This window comes from Apis mellifera, linkage group LG4 (assembly GCF_003254395.2).
Source record: "Apis mellifera strain DH4 linkage group LG4, Amel_HAv3.1, whole genome shotgun sequence".
Taxonomy (NCBI): Eukaryota; Metazoa; Arthropoda; class Insecta; order Hymenoptera; family Apidae; genus Apis; species Apis mellifera.
This window is the reverse complement of record NC_037641.1, coordinates 1,821,553-1,839,421: the sequence shown is the minus strand read 5'-3', so window position 1 is coordinate 1,839,421 and position 17,869 is coordinate 1,821,553. Positions and strand designations below refer to the sequence as shown.

At 18.0% G+C, this 17,869-nt stretch overlaps 1 protein-coding gene across 2 annotated transcripts in view; it reads left to right on the top strand.

The window, feature by feature from the left end:
• LOC412540 (carcinine transporter) overlaps positions 1-17,869 on the top strand; it is a 66,048-nt gene that overhangs the window by 34,959 nt on the left and 13,220 nt on the right. Inside the window, exon 1 of one of the 2 annotated variants that reach the window (XM_026440174.1) lies at positions 8,388-8,810. The exons of the other annotated variant lie outside the window; for it this stretch is intronic. The gene's annotated coding sequence lies outside the window, so the exon portion shown is untranslated. Of the gene's footprint in view, positions 1-8,387; positions 8,811-17,869 lie in introns of those variants that run through there. 2 annotated transcript variants of the gene reach the window in all.

Sequence of the window (17,869 nt, the reverse complement as noted above, 5' to 3'; positions counted from 1 at the left end):
TTAGAATATATTTCTGCATGTAATAAAATGTTTAAAAATATTTTAGAAATATAATAGAAATATATACACAATAACAGAAAAGGAAAAGAAAAAAGAAAAAAATTTTATCATATTACAAAAGATTAAACGAAAAAGAATTCGCGTTTACAAAAAATATCGTCTTACCTGAAAGAAATTTTACTTTTTTTTTCACATCCATCGGATCATATGTTATCTAATCCCATCCTCTTGTCGCTCTTCCATCTTCATTCGTTTTTTCATGAACCGGTTTCAAACTCGTCTTCGTTGCTTCTGGTAATCACTTGACCGACCTTCTCCGGTTATTCGTTGCTATTCGCAAGTTGCTCTTCGATCCACTGGAAATCACAAACTTCCTTCTAGCTTCTTCAATAAAAGTAAAAGCCAGTAGAATTCCGGTTTTACAATATGACATATTGACATGTCATAGACAATATGAAATGAATTACATTACATTTCTAATTCTGATTACAGAATTAGAAAAAACGAATTTTTTGATAATATTAAATTTCAAAATTTGAAATTTATTGGAACAATTTATTCTTATATTTTATACTTTTACACTTATAATAAATAGTTTCATGAAAATTTTAATTAAATTAAAGATTCATATAATTTACAATTCATTCATATATATATATAAATTTATTTCAAATATTACAGAAAATTAAGATACAAATTATTGTGAAAAATAGAGAAATAGTTTCAAATTAAATTTATTTATTTATTTATTTAATTATTTAATTTTTTTGATTTTTTTTTCATTCTTTTAATTTTCTTTAGTTTTTTGTTTCTAAGTTTATTTAACATTATGTTTTTATCTCATTTCTATTTCTATTTCTGACATTTATTTTTAATTTTATCTTAATTCATTATTTTTTTTATCTTTTACTTTTAACTTGAATATACATTCAACAAAGACTTCTACTGTTCTTCTATTGAAATAAAAGCACAATACTTTATGTCACGAGACTATAATAAGAAATAATAAAACAAATTTAGAAATGAATCTTTATATAAGGAATCATTTTTTCCACGATTTTTTGATTATATAATTAAAACAAATGTAATAAAATACACTTTAAAAATATGAGATAGAAACATGTGTTATTGATTTTTTTTATATTGCATTAATTTGTGCGAATATTTAATTTACTTCCTTCCGTTTTGTTTTTTTTATTCATAAATTAATTTGTTCATTCGAAGATCGCTATCTTTGAAAAAAAAATAGATTCAACATTACAAAACGCACGTACATTATTTTAGATTTTTTCGTAGACATGTGCTATTATAAGTTTTTTGTAAGCTTTATTAAATGATATTTAAATTATCATCGCGCATAAGATTGTCACCTATCTAAATGATTTCGCTGATTTAATTTTGTAACTTTACATGTTATAAAATTTGTTATTTGTTTCTTTATATGTAACACTATATTATCATATATTTATTTATAATAATATTTTGTAACCAATTATTTCGAATTTTTTATGCTAATATATATATGTACATATTTAAGAATAAAAAAAACATCTATTAAATATAAATTGTATGCAAGTTTAAATTATGAAAAAATAATTAGTAATTTTACGACGAATTTTAAAACGAAGTTAGAAAAATAAACTTGAAATAAATAAATTTTAAAACAATAAATATAAGTATATATAAGATACAAATTCTGTTTGTTTTACTATGTACAATTTTGTTTGTTTACTATTTAATCATTGAATCATTATTGTTATTATTTGAGAAAATTTCTCAATGATATTTAAATAGGAATAAAGGATATCAAGGATAATTTTTAGAGATCGCAATATTTATTCGTATTTATTGAATCTATTCTATCTATTTATCTATCTATTCTATCATCATTGAATTTTAATCAGAAAAAAATATAATCAGTTATATTATATACATATAAGGAGCAGTTTTTTTGTTGTAATTTCATTGCGATAACTGTATGACTATTTTCAACACAATATTACATGATCATTATACATAAAAGACTAGTTAATGAAGGATTTCTATAATATAATTAGTAGTGATATAAGTAGTATTATAATACAGTGAATAATATATGGAGCATTTTTTGAGAATTAATTCTAGAAATTAAAATAAATCTAAAAATTGACATACAAAAATATCGAATGAAATTTATTTATTAAGTTATAAGCATTTTGCGTTGAAGCAAGATAGAATTAGTGTAATAACTATTTTTGTGACATTGCTGCACATTTTGTGTCCGTTTCGTTTTATTTAAATTAAATTGTAAACTTAAATTACTTAAATAACATATAATTTATTAATATTTTATTTAATAAATAACTTTCAATGTAAGTTTTCAATTAATAATTAATTCATTTTTATATTTATTTTAATTAATTTCTTTAAAATTGATTTCATCATTTTCAGAGATATCCCACGAATATATTAACTTTCTATATATCATAATGTAATAATAATAATATTTTACATATAAATTATAGTTTATCGTTGATATTAAATAATTTGTAATATTAATAATAAATATTAAAAAATTAATATATTATATTCAACGTTTTTCATTCCAAATTTTGAAGCTTCTATTTTTTAAATTTGATATGTATGAAGCTATAATCAGCATTAAATAAACTTAGAAATAATATTCAAAAATAAATTTATGGAATAATAAATAAATTATTAATATTGAAGAAAAAGAGAAGAAGAGGAAAATATAAAAAATATTGAAAGTATATATAAAAATCATAATATACATATTTTATTATTATTATCATCTGATATGTATAGTATATATCTGTTTGAAATTAATATACTCTAATTCTTGGAATATAATGGAAGAATTTCTATGATCTCTGTATGAATATATATTCTATGATCTATATATGGAAATATTATTGAATGGAAATATTTATTGAAATGATAAAAATAATTCGTGATAAACGGAGCATTATTTACAACGAAAGAATTAAGAAATGCAAATGTTTTCGTCTCTCTGCGTGAACGGAAAGGAACATGATAATGATATTATAATATTGATTTATTTCTGTTCAAAATGCAAATAAATCTTTGCAAATATTGCATTATTTATAACATTTGTTGCAATTTTTTAATTTTGTCATTCAATCATTACTTTAGTATTTTTCCGTAATCTTGAAATTTATTGTATTAATTCGAAGATTCTTTGCTTTATCGGTTATTGTCTAATCTCTAAACTAACTTTAATATTTCCTCTACTATCATTAAAGATTAGAGCTATCAAGAAAGATTTGTATTTTCATAAAAATACAAATTATTCTTTTAAAACAGAATTATTATATTGCTTTAAAAAAAATAAACATTAATTCCTTAAAAAAATTAAATATCATCTTATTTCTTTAAAATATCTTTTTTTAAAAATAATAAATTTTTTTGTTAACGATATAATGATTTCTTCTATTATCTATTTTACTAATTCTTTTTTTTTTCCTTTTCTTTTTTTATTTATTTTCATAAAAATATTTATTTATTATATTTCGAGCTTCAGTAATTTAAATATAATTTAAATATAAATAAAATATTTAAATATAAATAAAATTATTCAAATAATTTATTATGTATATATATAATATAATACTATAATAATATAATAATATAATATATACATATAACCAATATTGTACATATAATCAATAATTTTAAAAAACTGCATAAGAACATATAATAAGCAAGCAATAAAGTTTAAAATCCAATAGAAATTATAAAAAACATATCAATAATCGTTATAAGAAATAAGTATTGCAACAATATGTTTCTATGTTGCAATAAATTTGCAACATTGAATTTGCGACCTTGAATACGAATGCCAATAATCATTTCATCTATCAAATAATTAAAAAAACATTATTGTTTTCCGTGAAAATTACGATATATACTTTGTATACAAAATATTTGTATACAACTCTACAAAAACAAATTGCCGCTGAATAAAAATGTATTTATTATCTTAATTAATTAATCTTTTAAAATTAAATGAAAAAACCAAAAGAATTAATCCAAAAAAATAATTAATAAGAAAGAAATATTTCTTTATGCATAAATTTACAATAGAAATAAATAAAAAATAAAACTTATTTATTCATAATCAATAATATCTCAAAAATATCGCAAAAATAATTTTAAAAAACATATAAGTAATATTTCTTGACTTAAAAATGATTTAAAAAATCTTAAAAATATCAAGGAACCTTCAAATTTATAAAAAAAATCATAATTTTATCTCATATATTAATCACATAATTTCCGTTTCAAACGCTTCCAAAAATATTTTTTCTTATATCAATCAGTATATGGAAATCAATGAAACAGCTTCGTTTAAAAATTCATTATGAAATCTTTATTCTATAATAAATCATAATTAACATTGTATCTGCCATTTCTATCGATAAATTCCTTCTTTGGTGGAATCTTCAATTTTTTATTAAAATATGCGAAACTTTGAATTTCAAAAATAAATCAATAAATCTTTGTCTTTGTTTATAAATTCATAAAATTCATAAAATCTCTTATTTATAAAATATTTAAATAATTAATATCGTTCACTAATTCTATCAAGAAACGATTTGAATAAAATTCGTTGACTTTTTTGATTAAATTTTCTCGATAAGAAATTCTTGATTTTTTGAATAAGAAATTCTATATTAAAATTCGCGAAAAATTCGAGCCATGTTTCGCATTGTTTTGTTACATAAGAATAATCAGCATGAACAAAGCAATCTTGCGTATACAGATGGTAATTCTCTTTTCTTCAAGGGTATCAAGTTTCTGAAGTATATGTGTTTTTGTTAGTAGAGTTCTCGCGTTTCTGTATCCGGAGTTTTGCGAGTTGATTCCATTACTCAGTATAAGTTCGCTTCGGGTGATCAACAGGGTTGCTTTGTTTCGAGAATCGGAAACATTAAACTATTTTTTTTTAATAATAAAAACAATTAGAAATGATTTATACAATTTATATAATTTATACAATGATTTATACAATCACATTTATTTTTGACACAATTAATTTTATGAATGAGACCATTTTTAATTTTATCATAATAAAATTTATCTTATAAAATAAAATATACGTATATGTAAAATAATGAAATTTAAATAGAAATTATCCAATGTACAAAATTAAGCAATTTAAATCATTGGATTCTTATATTTTATATATTTTTTTTCTTAAAATGTTATAACTTACTAAAAATAAATAATTAAATAAAAAATAATTCATTTATTATTAGAAAAACATGAAAATTTATAATTGCTAAAAATAATTATGTTTACATTTTTTATTATAAATTCTCTTTTTATGAATTTTCAAATATTTAAAAAAAGAAATTTAATTTAATTTATTATTATTTTTATAACTATTTATAAAATAAAATTTATTAAATTTTATAATTCATTATACAATTATTCGTCATTTATATTTATTTTTATATTTATTAATAAGTTATTAAGAAATATTATGCGATATTATATCTTATTATATTTAATGTTTACATAAGCTTAAGATAGATATGATGATTTTTGTATGAACTAGATATACATATAATAAAAGAACGAAAATGGAATCCGTTTATATTTCTTATATAAGATGTCGAAAAATAAGAACAGATAAAATTTGAATCTTATCTTCATTTATTTTATTACTATTATGAAATATGTATATTGGCAATATTTCATTTAGCAAATGAAAAAATATAATAATAAAATAGAATATCATTGATTTTCTATTACTCGAAAAAAATGTAAAAAAAAAAATAATAAATAAATGAAAAGAACAAAAACAAAATTGTGTGATACAAAAAGAATTGTATAAGCTAAAGATAAGTAAATTATATGATTTTCAAACAATTTAAAATTGCCAATTGGATGATTATAGCGATTGAGAGTTCCGCATAGATTAAAACAGCTTAAATATGATTCGCATGTGACAGATAAATTTCTCAATTAGCTTTGTAAAATTAACCGAATAATATGAAATATGTATCACTTATCTAATTGATCGAATTTAATTAAAAATTCAGATAAATTTTGTAAATTAATTTTGATAAAATTAATTATAGATAGACGACATAAAGATTTAATGATTATTAAATTTATATAAATATATAAATATTATATTAATAAATATTAACTAGATCTTTTCATTTCTTTTATTATTCTTTGTTATATTAATAAATATTTATTTCACTATTTCGATCAATTTAATATCAGTAATAATTCAATCATTTGATTCCACTAAAAATCAAAGTTATTTCTTCATTGTTGTTAATAATGGAACAATTATTTTAGATTGTTTCATATCTAAAACTATTGTGCTTAACTTCTAAAACTGTTCAAGAAACGATCAGTCACTCGATTCCTGAATTAACTCACAATCAATTTCACCTTAACAATCAACACTTGGTTTATGATCTTCAACAGTAATCTATTGTATATTTAATATGATGAGTTCAATTGCAGGATTTTTATCTTTCTACTTCAATTTCTTTTTTTTATAGTTCTTAAGGAAATTATTTATTTTTATTAAAGATGATTTATATGATGACACATAATATAATAAAGTTATTATCCTACATCAAGTAGATTAAACAATAAGTTAAGATTTTGTAATTTTTTACAAAGAAACTTTTTCAAATTTTTTAATCAACAGTATAAAAAATTAAGATATAAAATAAAGAATTTTAACTTGACAAAGAGATTAAGTTATTTTTTTCAAAAAATAATTCTAAAAAAAATTTCATAAAAATTCTAAAAAAAAAATTCTTTAAAATTCTATAATTTTAGAAATATTTTAGAAAAACTTTAAAAAAATTTCATCGAACAAAGTTATCTTCAAAACTTAGCTCTAAAAATTTTTAAAGCATTATTTCTAAATTTGTTTTTAGTTAAAGTTGAAAAAATCAATTAAACTAAATAAATAATAATTTTATAAGCAAATAAAATTTTTAAATATTATTTTATTTAATTTTTAAATCATGGGAAAATATTAAATATTTTTAGATTCGAATTCAATATAGATAAAATATCTCTTTTCCGCTTAATGCAAAAAAAAAAAAAACAATAAGTATCGAAGATGTATTTTTTTGTACCTATTTCTTAATCATTGAATAGATTGTATTTTTTATATGTTACATACCATATAATTTTAATATGTCGTAATAATGTTAATGTTAAATTATTGAAATTCTTGGAATAAAAAATTCTTCAAATAGATAAATAGAAATAAATATTTTTATTTTTTCGAGTAAAATAAGCACTTTGAGATTTTTACAGATAAACTTTTTTCTAAAATAATAGCTATATATAAGCTATATATATATATATATATATATATATATATATATATATATATATATATATATATATATATATAAAATATATAAAAAAAATAATATTTTTAAATTTATATATATATATATATATAAAATATATAAAAAAAATAATATTTTTAAATTTATATTTATAGATTTATATATATATATATATATATATATATATATATATATATATATATAATATATAAAAAAATAATATTTTTAGATTTATATTTTAATAATTCATACAATTTGAAACGAATATAGATATTACTTCAATATAAAATAATATTTTATATAAAAATATTAAAATACTAATGTTTTAAAGTATTATTATAATGAAATATTATATTCATGACAAAATATTATTTATATTCATTTCAAAATACTAATTATATGAATTAATATAAAATATATATTATTTCATTATAAACATAACTAATACATTTAACATAACTAATACAAGAAAAGTTTATTTAGAAAATTTCATATTAATCAAAGAAATAAAATCATTTATTCTATTTACTTATCTATTTATTTATCCTATTTACTTTTATTTATTTTTATTTATCTCAAATTTCAAAAATATATTTTTCTCCAACAATTAGTTTATTGTGCATGAAATTTAATATTCACGTAACGAATTAATCTTTTGATAAATCATAAACACATTATTCTTTCTAAATATATTCACTTATATAGTATTATTATATACTCGCATTATATCTCACTTTCGTGTAATGCAAATGTGTCAATTATATATGTACAACGGCGAGAGAAAAAAAAAGAAAAAAAAAGAGCAACGAGTCATGAGAAAATCACACACAAGTCGAATCGTGAAATGATGAAACAGAAGTAACTTTATTGGAATCGCAAAATTCCCCGTCTACGAGTTCTCCAGTGACGTATGCATTCGTGTATACTCTTCACAGACAATAGACGGATTCGTTGGCATCGTCCAATAGCCACACACACATAACACGGTTGGTGGGGCTTCAGCTTTCGTCTGCAGTATAAAGCGCCACTAATTGTACACGAGGTGATCAGTCCGTGCGTGCCCCTTTTCAAGTGACGATGTAGCGCAGCGCCCGAAAAATCGGGGATCTCGTGCACTCGTAAGATCACTGTCACGATCGAGATCGAGCACGTGTGTCCTAGTTTCTCACTGGATCACGGGAGTCGTTGCGATCTGCAGTTATTTGTTTAATTTATTTTTCTTTTTATTTATTATTTTAGTGTGATAAAGTAAAAAGTCGTGAAATTCGTTCGAAGTTGACTTCCGTCAAGTCGAACGGAAAAAGAGACAAAGTAAAAAAGTTTGATTTTTGTGTTCGAACTTGGAGATTTCTTTTCAAGAAGACTGGAGGATCTGTGTTATCGTGTGCCGAGTAAAGTTCTAGATTTTACGAAGTAGGAAGAAATAAAGTTTCGGGTTGAATCATAAACAAGGTAAATAGTTTATATAATGATATCGATGCCCCTCGTACTTTATAATTCTGATACATTTGGAATAAATGGTACATTTACGAGAAGAAGCAATTTCCTTTTTTGTTGATATTTTTTTTATAACTGTTAGAAAAGAATGACTTTTTTCCTTGACTAAAATAATATTTAGGATGAATTTCATATATTATAAATATCGAAACGAAATATTACAAAGACAAACTCGTTAAAAGAAGGAAAACAAACAAAGAATTTGTTTCTTTCTTTGTAAGAAGTTGTATTCCATTTATTTCTCTTCTTTTCTTTAAACTCTCTATGACAAGTATTTAATTAAAATTTCAATGTCAATAAAAAGAAAAATAAAAAAAAAAAACTCATAAAACTCGATGCTAATATGAAATCGCATTAATGAAAAATTTACTATTTCAGCAGATTAAATATTGAAATTTAAACTTCATTTGAATTAATCAAGTAATTTGATTTTAATTTTATATTTATAATATATCTATCTAAATCACTTGATCTTATTTGAATTCAAATAAATTTGAGCTAAAGAATTTAAAATATTTAAAATTGTTCAAAACAATTTTACTTGAAATATCTATAATAAAGATAAAAAAGTAAATGAATTGATAAAAGTTTGCTAAAAAGACAATTTGACTTCTAGGACTACATTAGAAATATTGATTATAGAAGATAAAGGATATAAAAATCGCTTCAAAATAATCGCTTCTTTTAAAAAATTTGATAATTTTATATGTTTAATATGAAGTTTAAGTAGAAAGGTTGATCTCCTTTAAAAAATCATTATAGATAAATATAAAATTAGAATTAACATTACATTATATTTAATAACAATTATTTCTTTCAAATTGAAAAATAATTTAAAAAATATCAATATCAAATTTGAAACTTAATTTAAAAAATAAAATATTTAATTTAAAAAATAATACAAAATTCATATTAAATTTCATATTTAAATTAATTATTCAAACAATTCCAATTTAAGGATTTTTTTTACAAGTACAAATTTATTATTTCATTTAATTTTAATTTTTTTTCATTTTTTATTAACTAAAAAAAGTTGTTAATAGTTTTTCTTAATTAAAATCAACATAATAAATTATATTTAGTTATAAGTTTTCATCAGTAATATTGTAATTAATATAATTATTTTTATTATATTTAAATATTCATTATCACTAATGTAATAATATCCTAATGTAATATAAAATATAATATAAATTACAAAATATTAAATTTTAGTATTAATACGTTTAATTTCATATTTTATAATAATAATATTATATAATATTATATTATAATATCATAATAATTATTTATTATTTGATAAAATTAATGATATTTATAATATTAATAATAAAATTAAAAATAAAATTAATTTTAAATATAATTTCTCAAATAAATTAAATTATGTCATGTTTTCCTATAATCATAATAATCATAATAATTTTTATAACTAATAAAATTTTCAATTAACCAAGTAAAAAGAAAATTTTGATAACTTTTGATTAATTTAATTATACTATTAATTTATACTATTAATCTATACTATATCTAAGGTTATATTTAAGATTAAGATCTTATATAATAATAACAATAATCAATAATAATCAAACTAGAAAAAAAAAAGATTGTGTATTATATGTATCTCAATTTCAGTGAAAATCGTCAATAATTTCTAATTTGTACTTATCTAAAATTATATTTGAAGGCAAATAAAAATAAAAATCAAAATAAAGATTAAAATTTTTAAAAATTATAAAAATTAAAAAAAAATTATAATGAAATTGAATTAAATTCTGATAATTTAATAAAATTCTAAATCAAACTTATCATAGAACAATGAATTTTTAAATATATTATATATTTTTTAGATTTAAATACATTATACATAAATATATCAAAGTAACAAAAAAATAAAAAAAATGAAGAATGTATAATATATCTCTATTTCTATTGATAAAAATTATAAGATTATTAATATAAAGAATGTTTTACTGTAAAATCTATCTTGTAGAACATATAGAATTAAATTTATGATACACTTTATCGCAATTTAGCAGAAACTATTTTTGAGTTGAGAATTTTTAAAATATTTGAATATTAGTAAATGATATATTTGAATATTTGAATATTATTATATATATATATATATAAATATATTATATATATTTGAATATTTGAATATTAGTAATGATAAATTAATAATATAATAATATAACAATAAATAATATAAGAAATAAAATAACAAATATTCATATTTTTTATTTTTTTTTTACGCTCAATAATCAAAGACATATTATAAACTGAATTTTTTTCAATTTCTTATTTAAAGCTTAACTAAAACTTTTATGTGGCAAGAATTCTTGTAATTTTCCAAATATTTGTTTACCTTTGACCAGTAAAATAATAAAATAATCATTCGATATGATTACGAAAAAACATTTTTTCAAGAAATTAGTTAGTCTAACTAAACTGAATATCAAAAAATCCATCAAACAAATATAATCTAAGTGAATATTTTATAATTTTATTGAATAAGTACCGAAAAGCAACCAAACAAGTAATTGATCTAAGTCATTTTTAGAGATAGATAGATAGATTTTATAGATATTAAATATTATTCATATTATCATAATGAATTAAAAATGATTCTATTTAACTGAAATAGGATTAAAATTCAAAAATCTCTGTGTTTTGTATAGTTTATAATATAATCAAATAATTTTAAATACAATTTATATAAAATTATTTATTTACAATTCATCGTTTATAATGTGAAATGAATATTATGTAAATATTTATAAAAATATTAAAATATCTAATTTCGAGATTGCATCCAAATTGAAAAAATAACAAAGCAATAAAACAGAAAAATATGTTTGAATAAATCATTGTTTTAAAATCCTTTATTTTTAGTAAAAATTGTAAAAATTAAATATTTGATCTCTCTTTTTTAATAATGAGATTATTAAGCAATATAAAAAAATTACAAGAGGATACTTTTATCCTCTTCTGTATTTTTTTTATTTAATTTTCTTTTTCAAAATAGAAGAAAAAATCTCGATCACAAGAAAAATTTAATAATTCGAAGTGAAATTGACAATTGTTCCACTTCGCGTTATTACATGCATCGTTTATGCGGATATCTTGCGTGCATCGGTGAATTTCAATGGATAGAGATCGTATACGCTTTCCCTATGATTAGTTTGAAGGTAAAGAAACTGAAAAATCATTTATACAAAGCGTATGTATTTATGTCATGATCGTATTTTTATAATTATAATTATTCTTTTAATTATAATATATTAATAATTAATTAATTAATCTCGGACGATTAACTATTATTCAATACGAATTTTCATTTTTAATATCGATATAGAGAACAAAAGAAGTAATTAGTTCTGTTAACGATCGTTCTGAAATTATACGTAACGAATCATTTTAAATAATAATTGTTGCGTTGATTTTTACTAGTTGGTTAAATCATTATAAGTCTGATATATATTTAATCGCAATAAATACAAGCATTACATTTATGTTTTTTAATTCATTATCCTGAGATTAAAGATTTTTTCATCATTTACTATTTAATAATTTTTTAATTGTTTATATTTTTTATCTCAAGATCGTGATTTTTAATATTTTTCTAATTTAAATTTTCTAATGAATTTTATTTTGAAAATTTAAAGTACTGATTTTCATTTGGTTTCAAAAATTTTAATATTCAATATATAATTAAGAATATATAATTATAATATAATGTATAAGAATATATATTTATGATATATGACATTTAATTAAGAATTTGATAAAAAATTAAAATTTATTATGATATATGAATTTTTAAAATTTTAAATAAAAATCTTCCATATTTGGCAAATTTAAAAATTATATTGTAGATAAATTATTTTTATTTTTAGAGATATTTCTTTTTCTAAGAGTAAGAGATATATTCGATAAAAAATAAATAATTAATTCTTGTTTAATAAGGTTACATTTAAAATTACATTTATACTTTGCACACGATACGGAAATGATTCTTAACTTAGTTAATCATTACCCATTGTAAACAATTTATTACAAATAACTCGTTATTATACTGAAACGTATTTAGTCAGTATTTTTTATGCAAACATATATTTTCATTGTCATATCATTTACATACGTATACTTAGATTTTGATACTAACAATTATTATATCGTGATAAATATGTATATATCGTGAGTAAATAATCGTTTAAAATTCATTTACTTTATATACACATTTACTTATATACACATTTTTTCCTTTTCATGATTATAATAAATTTATTACAAATTCTTACTTTAAATATATTACATATTTTTTTTAGTTATTCTGTTTCTGCAAATTTTATAAAAATTATTTTTATTTTATTATACTTATTAATATTTTATTACAATTATTATCATTTTTAATTTTTTTATGAAATTTGAAAATTTTAACATTTGTGAGAAAAAAAAGAGAAGAAAGAATAATTTGATATATTTCAAAAATATTTAAATTAAAAAAATTCAACAATTTCCGAAAGTTTAAAATACTATGAACTTAAAGATTATATCATTTATTTTATTAAATTTATTTTATTATTTTTGTAAAATAATTGCATATATTTACAATATAATAATCATAATCTCATGAATAATTCTTTCATTTTCTTAATTCATAATTTAAAAAGTACAAATTTTGAATTTTTCAAAACTATCTTTCTTCCACTCATAATTAAATTCACTATAGTCAATTATTTTACTAAAAAATCAAAAATTAAAAATTTTATTCAAAAATTATTTCGTTTAATTCATTCCATAAAGATTTTTTTATGAAAATATATTCATATGTGTTATATTGATATAATGTATTCATAGATTTTTTGATTTGACGCAAACGCGTCATAATATCCACAAAATATATATTTTATGCAAATTTCTCCAAATCTATAAAAATAGTAATTATATCACGAACTAATCGATTTCGATTCTCTTGCTATTAATATTTTTTTTTTATTTAAGTTTCTTATTAATGAACAATCAATTAATCTTATCAATTACACATAATAATCATCTTGACTTATAAAATATTTATACACTTAATTTTTAATATTTTAATTATAATTATTTTTAATTATTTTATTAATTTGTTATAATATGTTTATTAACTTTTATTAATTGTTTCGAAAATTTTTAATTGTATTAAAAATCTTTTTTCGATAATTTTATTTTGATAATATTTTAATTATAATAAAAATTCTGGAAAATTAGTAACAAAAATAATAAAAAATAATATTTTATATTTGTTAAATAAATAATACAGCAATTTTTTTTTATTTCACGATATACACAATTTAATTATTAAAATTTTACTATGTACCAAAAAAATTTATTATATAAGGTATCCTATAATTGATGATATAAATGATTCTACATAAAAAAAAAAAATAAATTAAAAATATAAAATAAAATTTTTTCATTTAAGACATTATTTGCGAATAAAACAAACTTAAAAAATTTTCAAATACAAACAAAATTATTTCACTGATTAGATACGAATGAATTATCGATAAGTAATTGTTTTATTTTACATATGAAAATAAGCAAAAAATGTAAAATAGATTTTTTTTTATTTAATTTTAAAAAAATTTATTTTTTAAAAAATTGAATTTTAAAAATTATCGCTCACACATTTGAATTATATATATTTAATTTTCTCAAAAACAAAGACTTAAATGACAAAATTTTATTTTATTTTTTTTATTATTTTATTTCATTATTATATTGTTTTATTATTAGAAAGTAGAAAATTATATATCAATAATTATTCATATTTAATCGAAACCAATTATAATCAATTTCAATTGAAGTTGAAAATTTTTTGAACTTACTTTCCAAAAATGAAATTTCTTTTAGTTTCAAATAAGAAAATTTTATTCAGTTTTAAAATATCTTATATTTTTTCTTCGATTTTACAAAATAAAATATTTAAATTTCATATTTTTAAGAAATAATATATATAATTTTTATTTTCTCTAAATGAAAATACGATAATTATTTATCTTATAGCGTTAAATGATATGCAAAAAAATTTCTTTCTAATACATTTTAAAGTTTTATTTATTTTATTTATTTATTTATAATATTTCATAAATAAAAAAATTATTTATAGTGTATTAAATTATTAAATATATTCAAATATAATATAATTATTAAATATATTCAAATATAATATAATTATTAAATATATTCAAATATAATATAATTATATATATTATATTCAAATATAATATATATGTATATAATATAATATATAATACATTATACATTTGTATATAATTTGTACATTATATTATACATTTGTATACAAAATATTATTATAAAATATAATAATGTTCAGAATAATTGTTTATAATTTTTTCTCAATTTACATAAAAAAAAATTTTGAGCTCACAAATGAAAATATATTTATATTCATTGATATTTCATAGAATATTAACACATTTTTTAAAATATGATAACTTTTATTAAAATTGGACTTAATGTTTTGAATTATTTTGAAAAATTAGAAGAATTAGTTTATTAGATAATATGTAAAAGAAATCTTGAAAAATTAGCAATTTATTGTTGAATAATAAAGAAAAAAAGTCGTTTTAATAATTTTTTTATTTGAATTTGTAGTAAAAATATAAAAAATCCAAAAGAATTTGTGAATTATATATAGGATGATATAGTTCATGTAATATAAATAATAATAACAAATAAAGTAAAGCAGATTTTATAATTCAAAAGAAAATAAAAATCTAAAATAAAATTTTTTATATAAGACTTTATTTTCAAATCAAATTTGACAATTTTTTAAATACAGATGAAATTAGTCAATTTTTGATTGAAAACATTATCAATGAATGTATTACTTAATAAATACATTATCAATCAATTTATATTTTATATTTTATAAATGAAAATAAATAAAATTTTATTGCTTAAATTCTTGTTTTTAAAAAAAATCGAATCTGAATATATAGAGTCAAGAATATATATAATCATATAATCGATGAATTTTCAAATTCGTTTTTTTTTTGAAAATTTTATACTATATTTTTTGTTTATTTTTATATTTAGAATAATAACCTTCTCAAATCAATAATTCATTTATATATAATATTATATTCATATAATATTCCTATAAAGGATTTGCTAATTTAATTTATATTTTTAAAATTTTTTAAAATTTTTGAAAATGAAATCTTGCAATTTTGTAATTTTTATCTTATTTCGAACCATAGAATCTATTTGTACATGAATTATTTTTATGTATTAAAATATTTCATTGAAATCAGTTAAAATAGAAACCAAACAACTCGGTATCGGATATCGAAATTAAAAATCTTTAGATAACCGAAAATTATAAAAAACATTTTGATTTTTTTTTAATTTTTAACATATATTTAAATGACACAAATTTTTAAAATGTATTTTTAAATTTTTAAATTTTTATTAATAACTTAAATAAAAAATAATACTTTATTATTTTCTTCACAATTGAAAATTTTCGAAATTTTCTTCGAAATCGTCTAGTAAATTTATCTTTCTAACTTTTTAAAATTTCAGATCTTAAGTTTAATTTTAAAAAAACTCGAAGAATATATTAATAATTTTTAAAGTCACAGTATCTAACATAAAAAAATAATAATTTAAATTTTTAATTATATTAAATTTCATTTTATAATTAGTATTTAATATTATATTATATTTCAAACTTGAAAAACGATTATATATAAAATGGGATTTCTCTTTTGTAAAAAGATTTCTTTTGTAAAAAAAAGAACGAAGGTGATAGGAAAAAGCGTTTAATTGGTAGCAAATTAGGAGTTTAATTATGAAAGGAAATAACTTTCATATATATTTTGTCTTAAGTAGTTGGTCATGATTCAGATTCTTTTACAACTTTAGCCTTCATTGAGTAAAAGTAAAAAATCTTTTTTTAATATTATAATTTATTATTTATTAAAATAATGAAAAATATTTTATTTCGTACAATTATATGATTAATATTCAAATTTTAATGTATTAAGAATATTAAGAATATCAATTACTTATTTTATTATTATTATTATTATTATATAATTAATATTATAATAATATAATAATATTATAATTTAATAAAAATAAACTAAAAAATTTTGTATAATTGCAATTACAATTAATTTTTTTATAAATCATAATTTTTATCATAATCAATAATTTTTTTTCGACAATATTATTATGATATTAATGAAGTTTTAAACTAAAATATAAAATTATCATATTATTATATCAATTTCACTTATTTAATTATTATAATAATCATTAATAGTTTAATTTTCTTTTAATTTCAATTGAATAATATTCTATTTATAATATAAACTTTTTTTAAAAAATTATTGTACTACTATATCTTATAACTAATTTCTTTAATTAACTCTTAAAGAAAAATAAATACAGATTAATATTCTGCAAAATATAATATTTAGAATTTAAAATATAATACTTTATTATTTAAATATTTGTTCTTAGGAAATTATTACAATTTTTCCTAAGAGACATCGAATAGTAATTTATAGTTTATTCATTTTTTAATTATCTTCATATTCTCTCTTCATTTGTAAAAAGAAAAATAAGAAACAATTTAAAGGACACTTCAATTAGAATGTACAAGTGACTGTACTAAACCTTCAATAGTATCCTTCATTTTGCAATATAACCTTGCAAAAATGATCAAGGATCTTTTTACTTCTTTTTTCACCTCTCTAACAAACTAAAGAATTCAAATAAAGAAAAATCTATTTCCAACTTCATATTTTTCGTTTCGCTTTCCATTAATACAATTATTACAATTACAATACAATATTACATATTATTACAATTATATTAAATGATGCAATAAAAAAATTAAAATAAAATATGCAGGAACTTTAAGCAATGATATCAGTTATAATAATCGTTCCAAAAGAAATTTCATCTTTTTCATGTCGATTTCGCCAATAATT